The following is a 19,649-nucleotide window of genomic DNA, read 5'->3' on the forward strand; positions in this document are numbered from 1 at the left end:
CTAGCCTGGCCTTCCTCACCACTGCCATCTCCTTAGTGCTCTCTGGATCCCAGTGGCCGGGAGGGACTTCTCTGCCCGCAGTGGCTTGAGTCCCATTTCATGACGGGTTATATTGCTGCCCTCCGCTTATTTTGGCTGGGGAGAGCATTGTCTTTGTATTTTAAGTAGCTTAAAGTATTTGAAGCAGTTTGCCTTTCTCCCAGAGACTACCACTCCTTCACTCCTCCCAGATGTCTACCTAAACCCGTGACAGGGATCCTCATTTTCATGATAATCGTACTAGTAAGAATTAACATAGGCTGAGCTTACCAGGCTAAGATCCACTCAAGGAGAGCTCATTTCATCCTCACAATGATCCGATAAAGTTGAGGTAAACACTATTATTATTCCCATTTCACACACGGGGAAACTGAGGCCCAGAGAGGTTAAATAATGGGCTCAAGGTCCCTGTGAGGCCCTGAATGCCTGAAATGTGGTAACCACTAGCTGCTGTATTAGTTCTATTATGAATTCATGTCTGCCTCTGACAGGCTAGGAACTGGGGAAACACCCTGTCTTTCTTAGTCTTAGTTTCCTCATCTGTAAAATACAAATCATCTGTAAGCTCCTTTCCAATTAATCTGCGTGCTCTTAGGTCATCTCTTTCCGGCTTTTCCACAGAATGAGTCCTGTTTTCCTAGGAAATCTAGCTCTCCAGCTTTTCCTGGATTTTGCAACAAAATAATTCATGACTGCTCTGGAAGCTTCCCGAAAACAACTTGAAACAATGCTCAGGGGCCTCTGGAGTCAGAGCCACCTCGGATGTCTCCAAAAACCTTCCTTAAACCAGTGTTGTGAATGCTACTAAATCAGTGTTTTCCAGCCCGAATCTCCTCCGGGACGGGCCGGGCCGGTCCCTCATCCCGTTTGCTTTCTGGTCAGATCTTCTGTCTCCGCTGTGTGACGCTGATGACACTCCAGCACCCTGGGATTTGACCACAATAGAGTTTCGAATCAAGGGCTTCCCCTTGGCCATCAAAGGGTTTCCTTCTCTTGGAAGAACCACAGTGATGACGGGTGCACTGGTTTTGCTTCCTGATCTGTTGCCATTTATAGGAGATTGAAGTTTGAGCCCGTGGCCCCCAGACCAATAGGCTGGTCCACGGGCCGGTGGCCTGGGCTTAAGACAACTGCGCAGGCAGGATGTCCTCTGATCCTGTTTTGTAGAGTCCAATAGAGTGACATCGCAGGGGGCTTTGGAGTCTCTGTCAGAGTGCCAAGAGACAGAACAATAAGGGAAAACGGTCTTTGAGTCCTGCAAAGCCCAGGGCAGTGTCCTTGCCAAACCAACACAGCGGAAGCCTGCTGGGTATTAATAGCAACAGCTAACATTTATGGAGCGCTTACAATGTGCCAGCTGCTGTGCTAAGCACCATTTAATCCTCACGATGACCCTCTGAAGTAGGTCTTATTATTATTATCACCGCCAACACTTTGTAGATGAGGACACAGACTAAGAGAGGCTAAACTACTTGCCCTGGGCACACAGCAGTGCCAGGCTCTGACGCAAAAGCCCACGCCTTACCCATTGCACTCTACTGCCCTTCTCTGGGGTCCTCAGGGTAATGACGCCCCAATGCAGACAAGGGGCACCAAGGACAGCTGCTGAAGTCTTGTTCTGGCCCCACCTTTGAGGTGGGTTTGCACCTCATGGGACCTTCAGTCCCAGGTCTGGGTCTTGGTGCTGTGGATTAAAAGTCTGCTATAGGTTATTTAGGGGAACTGAGCCTGAGAGAAAAATTTCTACTGATCTCAAAGAGAACTCAAGACATTAGCATGCAAATGCTAGTGCACAGGGTGACACACACCAGCTATCTGGTCATCCCTCCTGGCGGATGGTCTATTTGGGAAACCACCAGGCAGATAGGCACATTGCTCAAGAGATATTTCTATCAGGGAATAACTCTTCTCTTCTCTGGGGATCTTTTTGCCCGTTTTGCTGGTACTCGTTTTTGGAATTCCAAGTATCTTCTTTTTTGATCTGTGTTGGTGATATTCCAATATATTATCATTCTCCAGTTTTTATTTCCCAACATTCCCCCTTAAGATCCCAAACCTTCTGTCATTGCAACACAGCTTTAAGGGGCATGTGGCTGGCTCAGTTGGTGGACCATGTGACTCTTGATCTCAGGGTTGTGAGTTTGAGCCCCACGCTGGGTGTAGAGATGACTCAAAAATAAAATAATCTGATACAGAAAACCCCACATTCTAAGAAAACGATGATAGAATTTCTGAAATTCATTTTATTTTATACCAAGACCTTAAAATTCCTGTCTTCCAAAGAAGAAATGGAAAGAGAAGTGGATTCTGAGGTAGGAAAATGGAGCGTCAGGTCCAGCTCAGCTCCCAGGGAGTCAGCCCAAGGAGCGAGTGGACTAGACACGCTAGTGGGCCCACCAGCGTGGACTAGTGAGTAGAGCAGTGAGTCCAGTCCATCTGTTTTGCTTCTTGGCCTGGAGGAAGCTCAGCATATATTTCTGCCAGGGGCTGGGATGGAGAGGTACTTGAGACGCCTGGCTACAGAGTGTGGGAGGAAGTCGGGTGTCAGGGCTGATGGCCAGGAGAGGACATCCAACAGTTCCCGACGACTGAGGGGCACGTGTCCTGGCTACTTCGTAATGAGGAGCTCCAAGCCACTGAGTGGACACCACTGAGACCCCTTCAGAAGAAACTTTCCTGGCTGACTGGCACAGGGGGCTGGACTGTGAAGCAAGCACTTTGGAAGTAGGAATAGGACCCAAGATGAACATCTTTGACACAGATTTCTCTTCAGGTCGCCTTCACGCCGCTTCTGAGCATCGGGTTTGCCTCATGCATAAAGATAGTTCAGGCAATATTTTTTTTAACCTCTCTGTTGTTGACAGACTGATATTATAATTTACCTTCTAGAAAAGTGATTGCTGACCTAGAGATCTGGACTTCCAGGTCAGATCAGAGATATTTGCAACCTTTCAGTATTTTCAGTTTTTCAGATAGTCTCTCGGAAATTGTACATTTACGCAGATAATAATGTCTATGCTAACAAAAATTCAGGTCTCTTTGCCTTTTGGTGAGAATTACTTCATTAGCTTGGCATGGTAACACTGGTTTTCTTATGCTAATATGAAAAGTTTGTTGGCAGCAATCTATATTTTGAATAACTAATATGGAAGGAAAAGATACTCACATGCACTTGTCATTTACACCCCACATTCTTATACGCAGCGTGGAGGAGATTGAATTACTGCTCAATTATTTTTTCTTTTAATTGTAGAACATCTTTCACAACATTTGTATGAAAAACCTGGTGAAGGAAGTACAAGGGCATGAAAGGTTGAAGGGCTCTTTGTGGTTCATTATCTCTCCCCTCAAAAGGAGGTGGGGGTTGAGGGTCAGCAGAGGACACCTAGAGGCCCTTTAGTGGGGGGGTAGTTGGGCTCAGCTTCCTAGACCTACCCCTCCACTTAAGGGTGCAGGTGACTTTTTTCTACTCACTGGCAAAGCCATCCAGATGATTTATGTTTCCCTGGGTTCTTTAACTGTCCAGTTATTTAAATTCTTAAGGACTGTCTTCACTCCCAACCTCTCTCTAAAATCCTATCTTGTAGACCAGTTGCCACCGGCTTCTCTGAACAACAGTGGCCCTTTGTTTTCCACCCCACATCCCAGGTAATTAGGTGCTGCCTTGGTGTCTTCACTAGATGCTCCTGTGTTACCTATCTCTGCCAAGGCCTCACTGTAGGCTCCTTGCAGCAGAAGGTTTGATACAGTGCCTTAAAGACCTTATCATTTTACAACATTTACTATTTCAAAATGCTCTAGTGGCTATCACCACGCATGATCTTCACATCAGTTAGGGAGGTGAGCAGGACAATGTTAATATCCTCCTCTTACAGGCAAGGAACAAAGACTCACCTGGAGTCACCCAACAGGCAGGTGGTGGATCTGGAACGTGTGCCTTCCTGATGTCTCATTTCCTTCTCACTGTGCTATGAGCTACCTCTCTAGGTAGCCCAGTGCAGTGGCTTTTCAATTATATCGCCTTCTTTGATAGGACTACAGCAACTATTTCTCAGAGGGTATGAGGGAGTTCGTACTATCCCCATCAAGTAGGGGCACGGGGCTAAGCTTGGAGATGGCAAGAGTCATGGTGTAGGTTTCTTTGCCTAGCAGACCTCTTTATTTTTCCATTTGATACCTGGGCCAGTCAAGGACTGGGGAGCCCCCTGTGACCCTACATTCCTGTTCTGCCAAGAGGATTTTCCAAAATAAAGCCACCCAAGGAAAATGAAGTTGCCCAGTATAGTACACAAGGAGAACGGAGAGCCATTGTCTAGAAAGCAGTCTACTTTTCGCCCTGTGGATCCGAGCTGCTTGCTGATTGGAGTCTTGCTGGTTTGTCGGTCTCTGTACCATTTACTTTCTAGTCTTTTTGGTCCCTCACTGCTCGCATTAAGCTCTAGTTCTGGGTTCACTAGGGCAGTCATTTTCTACCCAAAGCCTCACTTCCCTTCTCAGTCAGGACCCAGGGAAACCCTGGATGGTGGGGATTGACTTGTGCCCTTCAGAGCCTGAAGATTCACGCTCTGCCATGTCCAAGGCAGAAGCCCACTTTGCCAGCCAAAAGGAGGATTTTAGCTGTTCCTTTAAGCTGGCTGCCGAGTCTCCATCCCAGACCCCCGACATACTCGCACCCTCCTGGGAGACTGAGAAAGGAATTGCTTCATTTCAAGGCAGCCAAGTGGATAGATGGTGGGAAGCATCTGTTTTGGAAATGCATTTCTCACAGCAAATAACATTTGCATGATTGCGCCTGCAAATATCACCGTGGCATTTGTTAAGTTAAACACAGTGCCTTTGCTTGCCTGACCTTTGCCTTGCTTCAGACCCAAGATGCTCCTGGGGGATGGGAGTTCCACCCTGGGAGGAAACGTCTCCCCTCAGCTCTGTCCTCTGAGGGTGGGACGTTTCCTTGTCAACCTAGGGGGTTATGTCTCTTTTATACACAGAATTCCGATTTTAAGGAATTTTGATCCTGGTGGTCCTAGACATGGAGGCAATGACAGTGACCTCTTATAGCTTCTATTTTCTGCCTTTCATGAGCATATAGCACACAAGACAATAGGCTATTTCTCTATATATTTTCATTATGTATTTATAGTATTGTATCACCTGTGTAAACTTTCCTCCCCTGCCTTGTTATGATGTTTTCGTATACATGCATTGTGTCCCCTAAAAGAAGGTAAGCTCCCGGCCGAGAGAGACTATATCTTTTACTATGCTGAGTCATCTGTACCTGTCAATATTCTATGTCTAACTGTATGCATATGTGTCTGTGTAAGATCATATGAACATAGAAGTATATGGGATAAAGTGGGCACCCAGGTGCCCCTTGATATGTGTATTTTTTTTTTAAGATTGTATCCCATAAGTATATGAGATATATAATAGGTTGTTAATATGGATTATCTGGGCAAATGGTGGCTACCATGGATGGAAGGAAGAAGAAAGTGGGAGTGGGTGGTTAAACAAAAACAAAGAAAAGGACAAAAAAAGACCACATTAACAAAAACTCCCAGCCCATCATTTCAAGCTCAGTGCGGGGACAGGGGGAGAAAGCCAGGATGGTGAATCAGCAGACCATATTTGCCCATCTATGTAAAATTTTACATATGTTTATGCGTCAAGAAATTACCATAGAGTACAATGAAGGAAAAGAAGTACTATGCTCATAACATTCCATAAATATGAATGAATGCTGAGTCTTGGGCTCTATGTGATCATTTTATAGATGTGGATTTTCAAAGAGGTATTTAGTTGCTACTGTTACTATGACACCTGCAATGCTCGCACTGTGTTCTCGTACTCAGAATCACTAGTGCCCTCTGTTTCGTGGGTAGGGTAGGCTGCCCTAGGGAACCCTAGTTTACTCTGTGGTCATCCTGTTCACTGACCAGCTACATCAGAACTGGCTGGGGTGGTGACCAGAAGTGGGAATGACAGGGTCTCAACCCTGGTGTACTGATTAGCATCTGGTGTTGGGAGGAGGGGGATAGGGACTGGGGCAAGGGTTGGGAATTGGGAACCTGCATTTCAACAAGCACCGCAGGTGATTTTTATGCTCATTAGAGTTTCAGAGCCATTTTCTCCAAGCATGGCTAGCTGCCAAAGTGGTGCACTGCTTTTATAATTAACTATTCTTCAAACAAAACCAAGATTTATTATTTACTATATTTAAAAAATCATGCCTCATTGTCTGACTTTTCTTTGTTTTATTGCCAGTATTTAAAAGACCTGATTTGTGTGAATTTCCTAATATATAGATCCAACTTTGAATGGATCCATCTAACTTGGGGGGGAGCCACAGTCCCTGAGTCCCAAATGTCTTGGCACTTTCTCCTGTACCAGTTTTGTGCAGTGGTGACCTGCCCTAGTGAAAAAATCTTAGGTCTCTAGTCACCCTAAAATAAATTTCTGGAAACAAAATGCAATGTATCGAACATTAAAAAGGCACAGAGGATAATAGAAAAACTCTTCGTGCTTCTTTAAAAATGTTTGATATATGTATTTAAGATTTGATTTATTTATTTGAGAGAAAGAGAGTGAGAGAGAAAGCACAAACCAGTGGGGAGGAGCAGAGGGAGAAGCCCCAATGTGGGGCTCCATCTCAGGACCCCGGGATCATGACTTGAGTGGAAGGCTGATGCTTGACCAAATGAGCCACCCAGGTGCCCCTTGATATGTGTATTTTTTTTTTAAAGATTTTATTTATTTATTTGACAGACAGAGATCACAGGTAGGCAGAGAGGCAGGCAGAAAGAGAGGAAGGGGAAGCAGGCTCCCCGCTGAGCAGACAGCCCGATGCAGGGCTCAATCCCAGGACCCTGGGATCATGACCTGAGCCGAAGGCAGAGGCTTTACCCCACTGAGCCACCCAGGTACCTGATATGTGTATATTTTAGGTAAGATCCATGCTCTTGCCACCCAGCTTGGTTCAGTCTTAACATTTTGTCATGCTTTCTTCAAATATGTGTTTTCATAAATAAAACATGGTAGAAAAATTGTCTAGCCATCCCCGACCCTTCCCTCTCCCCTCTCTGCAAAGGTAGCTACTGTACCGAATTTAGTGATTTTCTTGCCATAAATAATTCGTGTATGCTTTACTATATAATGTATGCATACATAGTTTGGTTTGACGTATTTTGAACTTTATATAAATGGTATTGCATGGTATACATTTCGCTGCAAATAGATTTGTTTCGTCCAGTAATTTACCTTGTTGACATATGTAGTTCCAGCTCATTTACCTGTTCTGTGGTATGCCCCAGTGCGCCGCCATGTTGTGTAGTAGGGAATGGTAGGACACTATCACCAGCGGGCTCGCAGTGGTCTGTTGGAGCAGCTCCGACTGTATCTATTCTTCTTCTCCTTCTTCTTCTTTTTCTTCCTTTTTTTTTCTTTTGATGTACATTTATTTTCTTTTTTTAACGATGATGGAAATGTTGACGTGCACTTTCTCATTGAATTTCTGCTGCTTGTGTGAGAATTTTACATCTCTAGCAATGGACTTGTGGGCTGTAGCATATGTGAGTCTTCAAGCTTTAACAGATATTGCTAGACTGTTTCACAAAGAAATTGCACCAGTTCCTATCACCACTTCTTGAATATTCCAGCAAGTTTTTCCTTGCGTGACTTCAACTTTGAAAGCAGAAAACAGAAATATAAGTCAAAGAAAGAAAACAGCTGTGAGAACACGTTTAATTATCAGTGGAACTTACCTCAGACCGTTCATTTTCCAATCTGAAGGCGTTTCTCCCATGTGAGCACCTCCCTTCAAATACAATTAGTGCATATTGGTTAAGCTCTTGTGTCGAGACATTTGGGAGTGGCGATGCAAAGGCATACATGCGAAGGGGCTTCTCTGAGAGTTTGAAGAATAACTGGGAAGCTAAGACATACACTATAGATAAAAGTTAATTATTTAAATAAGACTTTAGTAGAGAGAAAAGATCTCATTAGATAGTGCTGATTCATCATTGAAGGAGTTGTGCCTACATTAATTCTATAGAAGATCTCAAGACGGAGAGTCAGAGCTTGTGTGATTCCAATTTGCCATAGAATGGTTTCCTAGCAACCATCACTAGATGAGAATCAGCTAACTCTGCTTTTTGAAGCAGACTTTAGTCCCTTAGAAAAAAATGAGTTAAATAAATGCCAGCTTAAAGTAGAATTTGACCACATAAAAATATATTTGAAATACACGACTTTTGACCAAAGATCTAAAGCGATTTCCTTTCCCAGAACCTACCAAAGGTGGATGTGTGGGAGCAGAAGGGGCTCTAGATTGAGGGACTCAGGCGTCTGACTTTCCCAGGAACTGGGGTTGGACACTGATGAGCCAAGAGAGCGGACCAGCTGGGGGTGGGGCAACGGAGCCGCAGGTTTGAATTATGGAAAGGAGCAATTTCCTAGGCACACCTGGGCCAGGAAGTCTTAAAGACAGCTGAAAGGTGGGGAAATTAGCCATTTGGGCACGAGTCCTGGAGACTCGCTCCATATCACCAACTTCTACTGTGTCTCCAGAAATTAGCTTCAAGGAACTAACATCATGTATCTCCTGTCATAGAAAAAAAACGCATGAACTTGATAGTTCATTTCTTCTTCTTCTTCTTCATCTTTTTTAAATTTTAAATTTTATTTATTTATTTGACAGAAAGAGAGGGAACACAAGCAGTGGCAGAGGGAGAAGCAGGCTTTCCGCTGGGCAAGGAACCTGACACAGGGCTCAATCCCAGGACCCTAGGATCATGATCTGAATGAAGGCTGACGCTTAAGGACTGACCCATCCAGGCATCCCTGATAGCTCATTTCTATTTCTCTTACCATGTCTTACGACCTCTGATGGTCACTGGTTAGAAAAGGGAAGATCTCCTGGGCATTCCTGGGAGGAAGGCCCACGAGGGACCAGTTTATGTAGTTTGAGCTTCCTATGTGCTTGTGGCCCTGGCTCCCAAGGGAACCTGCCAGAGGAAACGGTCACCACTGAAGGGCAGAGTTTTCAATGTAAAATCTCAGCTAGTATCACATCAAGGAGACATTTCTGGGGCCTGACTCACTTCTAGATTTGGAAGAGACTTTTACATACTAAATATATAGAATATAAAAGAAAATAATTCTACCTTGTTGTTTGGAGTTATAATTTTATCCAACTCAACCCAGAAACTGCCTCTTAACCTTCCTCCTTTGTACAAAAAAAATGTTATTAGATACTCTCAGAGATATCTATAAGAGAAGTCATAGTTTCTCTTTAAAGCTTAGTTAAGGGGCACCTGTGTGGCTCAGTGGGGTAAAGCCTCTGCCTCTGGCTCAGGTCATGATCCCAGGGTCCTGGGATCGAACTCCACATCGACCTCTATGCTCTGAGGAGAGCCTGCTTCCTCCTCTCTCTCCATGTCTGCCTTTTTGCCTACTTGTGATCTGTCTGTCAAATAAATAAATAAAATCTTAAAAAAAAAAGGTTAGTCAATAAAACTAAGAATAAACTATAAAGAGATTCTAAAAAAATTCTTATCATTCTTAAAATTGTGTAAAGTTTTTAAGATAAATCTGGAGTTGATAATAGAATTCTGTTAATAATAGATGACCTTGGTACAATTTTCCAGCACTGTAATTTCTGCTGCACATCAAATGTCATTGAAAGTCATTAGAAATCAATGCTGTGCCAATTTGGGAAATTTATGGACAAGTATTTTTTTCAAGATGGTGGACAAAGTCATACAATTACCCTTGAGGTGTTCCTTGACATAATTTTTTGATATACCAATTCTTATTAAAAGTAATTAACTCCTTTGAATGTAATTATGGTGACAGACAAAAATGTAAGATTCCAGCCCCCACCAAAGTTGGTGGGTCTTCTGGTTTCTGACATCTGAATTCAGCTTATTCTGGTAGAAACAATGGTATGTTGGGGCACCTTGGAATCAGCCACAGTGCAAGTATTTATACCACTAAAAATGGCAAACACAACAAATCAGGGCTTTTATTGGAGAACCAGTTGTTAGACATTTATCATCACACCCCTGGTTGGAGGTCACCTCTGTTATCACAGTGAATAGAGAACCCTAGACAGACATTCCTTCCATTGCCATTTGCCATCCATCTCACGTGTGCCCGGGGCATAGACTTACTTTTCCTACTGTCCAAGTAAAATATAAAGGAAATCTACAATCACTTCTTTAAAATCAGAAAGGGAATCTACAATCTCTTCTTCAAAAAACACGTTTTTTAATTTTAAAAAATCTCAAAAAACCCTAATAGAATCCATTCTGGGATTAACTGTTGAGTATAATATTTTGTTTTGTGTGATTATCTACACCAATAGAAACCTCTGTTTCCATGGATTATGGAGACATCTCTGGAAAGCCAGTTCAATCTTCTTGAATATTCCTTATTTACCTTTCACAGTGGGCCCAGCCTAATGACTGGGTCTGCCTGTTGGGGAGCAGCTTTGATGCAACAGCCCTTCACAGACCCTGAGAGGACCAGAGAGTCAGAAGGGCCTTTGATTCATGCTGCTTATTAGGAGCTTAGCTCCTTTAGTGTTAAGCATACTCCCTCCTGCTGGTTAAATCCCTTGTTTTTTCCTCTCGGTTGCACTAAGTATGCATCACATATGGGCAGTGTGCTAGGTACTGGTCTTTTGGGAAAACAGGAAGTGGTTCTTTTCACTGAAGCCATCCAGCATGATAAGGATTTAATGAGAGGCTAGAAAGCGCCCCAGTGACAGGTATATGAGGAGAAACCTGTACCTGGTCCCACTGGAATGTCAAAAGTAGCTGATACCTAGAGACCTGCACAAAGCCCAGTGTCCTTGTTACGCTTTTGTTGCTGATATATTCTTTAAAAAAAAATAGCAATGAAAAATGTTCTGTCACTTGGACTTTGGGGTTAAATCCCTTTAGGCGAAATAGATATCCATCCATCCATCCATCCATACATCCATCCCAGGATAATTTATTAAACATTACAAAATCACAGGATCAAGTATATTCAGGCTCTGTGGGAACCCCTTGCCTATGGGTAACCAGGGATCTGAGGGCTAGGGGTTACAGAAGAGGCGGGAGAATTCACCTACTATCAGCTTGTTCCTCCAGGGTGCTTGTTGCTTTGGAAGAACAAGAGGTCTTTTCCCATGAGAAGTTTTTTACGAAGGAGGAGTCACCATGTCATCTGCAGTGACAGGGTGAAGGTGTTGATTTTATACTTTTTGCACATTCCACTCTCTCTCTCTCTCTAGGCTTTACATAAGGTGACTTCAAAAAGAAAAAAAATTCAGAAGGTATTAAAGGAACTACTCATATCAATTTATAAACCCTTCTTGGACCTTCATTCCCAGCTTCATACTGAATCAGTTCTCTCTTTTTCTCAGGGAGGGGGAGGGAAATGACCACAGCAGAGCCACGATCTCCTGCACAGTTTGGCCCTCATACCAGCTGACTTACCACATGCCGGGGGCTCAGGGCTACCCGAGCATCTCCACCCTTCTGCAGTTGTATAAGTCTTTGTACTATGCTTCCTGACTCAGAAAAACCCAAGCAGAAATAGTAATTTGGTAGAGGATCACGTTCCACGAGTTGAGTCTCATGCTGTGTTGGTCCCATAGATGCAATTAGTTACCCAACAGCAGAAAGCTCGTTCTGTTGTTGGCAGGTAACTTGGCACGTTACCCATAGAACAGATGGCTACTGGTTCCACAAATTAGATTTCCAGATGATTGTGTAATAGCATGTCAACCAGCCACTCCTGCCTTGCCCTTCCTGCCTCCCAGATAAATGGGAGTGAGTCTATGTAAATGTATTGACCTCCTACCAATTAACCATTCCCGTGGGTGGAAACGCAGTTGGGACAGGGTTGCAGGGAGGGCAAGGGAGTCCGCTCTTTCAAAACAATTCACTAATGCTCGGTGTATATGTCTTTGTGCCCTTTCTCTCTAGTCCCCATTCCAGCTTTCCCAAATGTTCTATGTATTGACGCGATGGCACCTGGTCTCCCTTCGGTCTGCTTTGTTGACCAGGCTGGGAGGGATTCCCCTGCCCCAGGTCTGTGCTCCTGATTCATAGTGATGTGTGCGAATAAGAATCTTTCCCTATTACTAAGGGGCGGAACAGGAGGGGCTTCTGCAGCAGACCTGCTCCTTACTTGCCCCCATACTTCCTTCACAGAGGTAGTTCTTCTGCTGTGCGCTCTCCCTCCCACCCCAGTGGTGGTTGACTAAGAAACCAATTGGACCCCGTGCTTGAAAAATGAAGAGGGAGGGATCAGGAAGCAGAATAGTGTCAATGAGCAGGCACTAGGGTGAAGGTCTAGGCAGTCTTGCGGAGGCCTCAGAAAGGTGCTGGCTCCAGAGTCTAGTTGGTCACCTTCTCTTTGGATTCTACTCAATCTGAATTTTTTGAATAAATTTTCCTTTATATTTGTGTAAATGGTTTCTCTGCAGCCAAATGATTCCTCTCTGGAATGTCCCCCTATTCCATTTCCTTTCCCAAAGGAAATTCACAGAAACCATGTCACTGTCTTGGCTATGATTATCTCCCATCCGAAAAGTCAGATGAACATCCCTGTATCAGGCAAAACATTCCAGAGCCAGAACCACCATCGAGTTCAATTACGCATAAGTACAACCTCATCTGAAGGCTATTCACCTGTGCTCTACCTACTAGAGCAGCCACATAGCTCAAGACTTGGAACCATGACACCGATATTCTTTCCTCCAGTTGCCGAGATGACAGTGCCAAAAAGGCGGCACTTCTCTATCTTGGTCTTGCTTACTCAGTGGTGTTTGGATCATCACACTAATGGGGTTGGGTATAAATCACAACCCTTGATTTACTTCCTTTCATAAGATAATGACTTAAAGTAGAGAGAAATAGTGCCTCTCATGACAGAAGCAGTTTGGGACGTGACCATTCGTCCAGCAAGGATGCAACCAGGCTCAAGCTTTGAGGCTTGGCTTTGGTAGAAAAGAGTATATGGAGTCAGGCCTAGGAAACACCCAGACAGAGGTTTGTCCTTTTGGTTTTGATTGTTTGGCTAGATTGTTTTTGCTTATTTGTTTTCTCAGATTTTTAACAAACCCATATGGCAAAGTGTGTGCCAGAAACCCACTGGACTCCGTCTTCCTAAAGGCGACCGTTGGCACTGTGAACAGGATGAAAATGACCTTCCAAACTCCCTGCTTATGATGGGACAGAGAGCGGAAGCGTCACCCTCATTCTTATACTAGGCTCTAAACTTGGACCTTTGAGGCCAAGCCCTGGTCAACTCAACCAGTGGCTACCGTCTGTTAACTGTTAGAGGCAGTCCTGGTATGAACCACTGGGGAGCTGGTAGCCAGCCTGTAGAGGGACTTGGGGTAAGGCGATCTCTGTTGTCATACTGGATTTGGCCAAAGGCAAAACAGTAATGACAGTAATGACAAATGACTACTAAAACAGTAGTGACTTTGGGTGATGAGCCTGTCTCTCCCTGTACATAGCATGTTCTTTCTGTGCATTTGGTGACCAGCTCGCTATACATGATGTCATTGTCAAGGATGTGCTAGGCCATGTGAATCATCCTCTTCGGCCAGAAGTGTGTGAGTTTGTGGTTTCAATGAGGCAAGGCAGTGAGGTCTGGTCCTAGGGAAGAAGCCAAGCAAACGGCAAAATTATCATTTCCAGATGTGTCCCATTTCATTGTAGGGTCAGCTCCCTCATACAATCGGGCTGGTGCCCCCACGCCACAAGGCTAGCTGAGTCCTCAGCAGGCATTGGCTCTTGTTCTCCTGGCCTGTGTTCATTTATCTGTTTTAACTTCAGGCTGACCTGTTGTTTTCTTCTTTGAAATCCCCAGGAGTTTATAAGCAGATAATGATGAGAAAATACGCATACACTTGCAAAATAGGGGGAAAAAATGCCAAAAAAACCCCAGACCTTAGGCCAGGTTGTAGGCTGCCACAGATCGAAAAACAAGCTTCTCTGTACTACACACAGTGGGACTGTGTCTGATTGGGGGCAAGTGGCTTGCCCTGTTCTGCTTCTTGGTTGAGCAGCCACACTTGACCTTTTCTGGCATAGAAGTGCCTTCTGGTCTCAAACTCATGACTCTTCAGAACGCCAGCAATTGAGAAAGGGTTATCTCTTCAACGCACCACCTGAAGGAGGAATAAAATCCTAACGGCATGATTAAAAAACATACAGCTAAGGCAAAAATATGTCAAAGGATGAATAAATCATAAGGTGTGCAGTGAGCTCAGGCAGAGATGGTTTTACAGCAAAGCGTCCAAGAACCAGCCACTCTTGGCAGAGGTTTTCATCGAGCACCATGCAATTTAGGAACTGGCATCACGTTACTATCTCCAAGGCCGCCTTAGGCCATTTGGACAGGCAATGTCTATTGGGTGTTTGCTTTATGAAAGGCATAGGATTAAGAGCTGAGTGGGGAGAGACATAAAGGAATCTGAAGATCTGGTTCTTGTACTCACAGAGTTTGCAATCTCATTGGGAGATATCCTGCAGGTCAAACCATTTAAAGGTAGTTCTCTGAAATCTTAAAGTACAAAGCACCAGTAGTATCAGGGGGTGCGAGGGAGGAGAGGGACCAAGAAGGTGAAAATCCATCCATCTATTCTGTGTTAAGATATATCCAGCTTAACTCTAGGAAACAAACTGAAGGGTGCTGGAGGGGAGGTAGGTGGGTGAAGGGGTAAGTGGGGGATGGGCATTAGGGAGGGCATGTGATGTGATGAGCACTGAGTGTTCTACGCAACTGATGACTCACTAAACCTTACATCTGAAACTAATAATACACTCTGTGTTTAAAAAAAAAAAAAAAAAAGATATATCCAACTAGGGTCCAGAATCTATCCACATGGATGTGAAGGTCAGGTGGGGAGCTCTGATCTGCTTAGCAGCTCAGAGACCAATGGTGGGTTGTTAGATGTTCCATCAACAGCCCCTGGGGACTTTCACCGAGGAAACTGTTAATCAAGAGCTCTGCGTTACTACCAACTTCTTTTCTCTTTGAAGTCTTGTGAGGGGAAATTCTATTCCTCACCTCATTGTGATTGGATGACATTATTATACACCAATGAGATGTTGTCACCCTTTTACCAAGATGTGTGGGAGGTTAGTGTTCTTATTGGGCATAAGGGTAAATCATATATCTGAACATATGTGCGTGGGAGAGAGTATGTGTGTATGATAAAGGGTATGGATTGGAACACTTACATACATTTCCTGTGACAGGATAAATGGCCCCAATAAAATGTGAGTATTTTAATTTTCAACACTAGTCCTCATGTGGCTTTCTATTTCTTCCTGTGTTCTTGGCTGGCAATTGAAGGTGACTGGCACACATTGCCTTGGCCTGTTGATTCTGGCCTCGTGAGCCAAGCAGCCAGGCTCCCAGGAGGTTGTGTTGATTTAACCAAGTGAATAACATGCTTTGCCTCTTATTTTTTAAAGTACCCTTTCATTAAAACAGCTAATCACATGCATTTTCTAAAACTTTATTGCCGACTCTTAAAGATGGCTGAATTTTAGAGCAGTAATTAAGAAAACAATTAAGAACCTATGGGGTATTATGCTAAGTAAAATAATTCAGACAGAGAAAAAACAAATACCGTGTGATTTCACTTATATATGGAATCTGAGAAACAAATGGACAAACAAAATAAAACTCATAGAGAGAGACCGGACTGGGGGCTGCCAGAGGAGGGGGGGTGGGAGTAGGAGACATGCGTGAAGGACATCCAGAGGTACAAACTTCTGTTTATTAAAATAAGTCAGAGAGATGTACAGTGTGGTACCTAGAGTCAATAATATTTCCTGCATATTTGAAAGTTGCTAAGAAAGTAGATCTTGGAAGTTCTCATCACAAGAGAAAAAAATCTGTTAATTATGTGTGGTGGTGGATGGTAACTAGACTCATTTTGGTGATCCTTTCCCAAAATCATGTGGTACATTTGAAATTAACATAATGTTATATGTCAGTTATGCTTTAATAACAATAATAAAAGAACAGCATGACAGATCAGAGTAGACTTTGAAAAACAGAAAGAAAAAAAAAAGAATGTGGGGGCCTTGTGGTGAATCCATTTAACGAAGGTCAGCTTATTGGTAGGGGATACTCCCATGAAACTGGAGAGAAAAATCTAGGTCAAGTTGAAGGATGTATGTATCCTACAGTAGGTTTATGGAGTTTGTTGCCCAGAGGAGATAAAGTAAGCTGAAGTGAGAATAAATTAAAGTTTGGATTGGTTCTTGGTTTGCAGATTGTTAAGATATCGAGGAAAATGAAGATAGGACATATAGGACTATAATGTTTTTAAGTAAGAAAAGTCCTGAGGTTTCTGTATCCCTCCCCCAGAAAAAATATTCCTTAGGATCAAGTTGGGAGAAAGAATGAAGGACTGGCCTAATTCAGCATAGGAGGGCCATTGTATGGGGTAGGGGGAGCAGCTCTCTTCATCAGAGTCAGTGTAATATTACCGTGACTCTGTGAAGATAACTGACCTCCAGTCAACACAGTAGATCTTACGCTGCTTACTTCCAGCTCAGTGATGAGCCATAAGGGAAGGCCTGCCAAGTTTGTGTGACCGAAGTGGAAGTAAGAAAAGCCCAGAGACTAGAACAGAGGAGAGGAAAGCCCCAACACACCATCTTCTTAACAGATCACTTCTGGAAGGATCTTTCTAGAAAGGCAAGTTGGAGAGCCTGTAACGTTGCAACTTTGAGAAATAATGCCCAAACACTTAGGTATCCTTTGTTCACGTTCTAGAATTCTCCAAGTGGGTACATTTGTTATCTCACTGAGCCTCAATATAAACCTATAATGTAACATTATCCCCATATAACATGTGAGAAAACTGTGACCCTCGGGAGGCGAACAGGCAAGCCAGGGGATGGAGCTTACAGAACTTAAATACAGGCTTGCTGGTTCCAGGATGGACATTTTTCTGCGATATCATAAACTGAATTGCAATAAGCCCAGAGGCAGGGGGCCGGGACTGAGGATTGGGGAAACCACATTCCAGAAGAAGCTTTTGAAGAAACTAGAGATGCTTGGCCTGAAAGAGAGAGGCTTTTAGAGGACCTGAGAGTGAATATAAATCCGTGTCTGAAAGAGCGAGGAGTGACAAGGGTTGAGCCACAGCCTTGTGTCCAGACAGGTCAATGAAGCAATGACCCCAGAGCGATAGCCATCCTCGTGGCCTAAGCAGGTGGCACAGTGGGTCATCAGCACACATGTCTGCAATTGGAGTTTCACCTGCTTTTGTGGGCCAGCTCTCTGTCTAAAACACCAGTCCTGCTCAGCTTTGATTCCTCTTCTAGCAGTTTCCACTGATGTGGGACCTTGTCCTGGGAGGAAGCCCTCGCCCATCAGTTTGGAAAGTTCAGAGTTCAGAGCTGTCTGCAGACTGTTCCCACTCCCTGACAGGATGGGACAAGGCCCCTCCTGGGACAGGCCACCGTTCCCGACAGGCTCTCCCCTTTTAGGTCTCTGGGGTTTTCCTGTTCTAGGTCTGTGGCTTGCTTGTGGCTTCCCTCTGCTTTCTCGCAGGTGCTGAGAGCACCCATGGCTTGCTGCTGCTGAAGGTTGATCCCAACTTGCTTGCATTTGGGGTTTTAGGAATATCTCACCAGCTAGTTTTGTGGCCTGTGCTGTCCACGACCAGGTTTATTGGTTTGGCTGGTCAGTAGCTCCATCCGTCTGTGGGGATTCAAGAAGGTCCAAAGCCTGTGATGCTCAATCACAGCCCTCCTGCTGGGACTCTCAGGCTGGTTACGGTCACTTCAAGCTCCTCTTGTTTTGGCTCTCGGGCTAGGTATCTGCTAATTTAATTACAACCAGCTGTCTTAGAAACCATCATCAGCCTGTAATAAAACAACCCTTCTACGAAGGGGCTTGGGGTTGCAAAATAAGTTAAACTCTCCAGATCATAGCTTAAAAAAGAAACGCAAGATTTAAAAACAAATACAGGGGATTTTTTTCACAGTGAGTGATGGTCCTGGGCTCGGTAAGAGATGTCATCTCTCCATATTTTGCATTCTTCACCCCAGTAGGGAACAATTCTCACAGTTGGATGTCCAACTCCGTAATCTGTCGATTTTGCCTGACTAAAGTCACATCATTGATTGATGCCAAATCTTGCTCAATTAAAGGTTCATTTTTCTTTTGGCCGTTGGCAAATGCAACATTGATTAGGGGTTATTAGCATCCACCCCCTCAGATTTCGAATGTGCCCAGAGAGTCTGTCTGCATACCAACTACAGCAGCAGCACCGGGGCTCCTGCCCGCCATGCTGCTCTGGGAGCGGTGGGGGGGGGGGGGGGGTGGACGACACCTGCCAGTGTGTCTGACTGGGGAGGGGATGGCGAGGTGGCGTGTTCAGTCAGGGCCTTCCCAGGAGATTAGAGAAAAGGGGTCTTTCCTAGCCCCATCTCCCCACAAGCCCACAACCCCCCTCCCTACCCCAACTTCAGGCTAAGAAAGATGGTGGTATTTTGTGATAATATTTGGCTTCGTTGTCTATTCATTCACGCACTTGTTTGTTTTATTCGTTCAGTAAGTCTTCTTGAGGACTGGCTTGTGGGGCAAATGAAAACCGTTTAGAGGCTATAGAAAGACGAGGTTGAGTGAACCATGCGTGAGCGCAGTCTCTGTTTTGTCTTACAAGTTGCTGAGCAGCTCATGGGAACTCTGAGCCACACCTTCCCACCCAACCCTTCCTCTGAGATTTTTTGAGGAAAGAGGAAACATCGGGCTTGGTCTACTGAAGGACATTAGGTTTTTCTTCCCTCACATCTCCCACTTTGGGATGGCCTCCTGACTCCTCTGGCCTTGAACTGTGCCTCCCTGGATACCACGGCTTTGCAAGGATGAAAAGTAGCTGCTCTTCCGCACAGGCTGAGGCCTCCATGGGGGGGGGGGGGTCTTGCCAGGATGGGGTCCGTATCCCAGGGCTGCCCCCTGCGGAGTTTCCTTATCGCCATTCTGATGGGGCTCCCAGGTCTCTCTCACGACCCAGGGCGTTTTTGTTTGCTGGGGCTGTTGGAACAAATGACCACAAATTTAGTGGCTTAAAATGCCACAAATTTATTGCTTACAGATCTGGAGGTCAGAAGTCTCATTGGTCTAAGATCGAGGGGCTGGCACGGGAAGTTCCTTTTGGAAGCCCTAGGGAGGATCTGTTGCTTCACCTTTTCCAGCTTCTAGAAGACATCTGCATTCCTTGACTCTTGATTGCCTTCGGTCTTCCTCAAGGCAGGCAGGTAGTGTCCTCTCCCCGGTGTGACCTCTGCGTTTGTCTTCACACCCCCTTCTCTGACTCTGATCTCCTGCCTCTCTCTTATGGGGGGACCCCTGTGACTGGATTCACCTGGGTGATCCGAGATAATCTCCCCTTCTCCAGGTTCTTAAATGAATCCCACCTGCAAAGCCCCTTTGGTTATGTAAGGTCACATGCACAGGTTCTAGGGATTAAGATTTTTGGGGATTTTTGGGGAGGCTGTTATTCTATCCTCCATACTCAGCTCCTTTGTTTGTTTTAATCCTTTTTATTTATTTTGATTTTTCTCAGTTTATTATTG

At 44.6% G+C, this 19,649-nt stretch overlaps 1 long non-coding RNA gene across 1 annotated transcript; it reads right to left on the reverse strand.

Moving 5' to 3' along the window:
• Positions 1 to 2,276: 2,276 nt before the first annotated feature.
• Positions 2,277 to 8,099, reverse strand: LOC116590020. The gene is made up of 3 exons (XR_004285489.1): positions 7,797 to 8,099; positions 7,326 to 7,716; positions 2,277 to 3,322 (listed from the first exon to the last, which is right to left on the reverse strand). It is a non-coding gene; the product is annotated as an uncharacterized LOC116590020 (long non-coding RNA).
• Between the last annotated feature and the right edge of the window lie 11,550 nt (positions 8,100 to 19,649).

The sequence above is a fragment of the Mustela erminea genome, chromosome 5, assembly GCF_009829155.1.
Source record: "Mustela erminea isolate mMusErm1 chromosome 5, mMusErm1.Pri, whole genome shotgun sequence".
Classification (NCBI taxonomy): domain Eukaryota; kingdom Metazoa; phylum Chordata; class Mammalia; order Carnivora; family Mustelidae; genus Mustela; species Mustela erminea.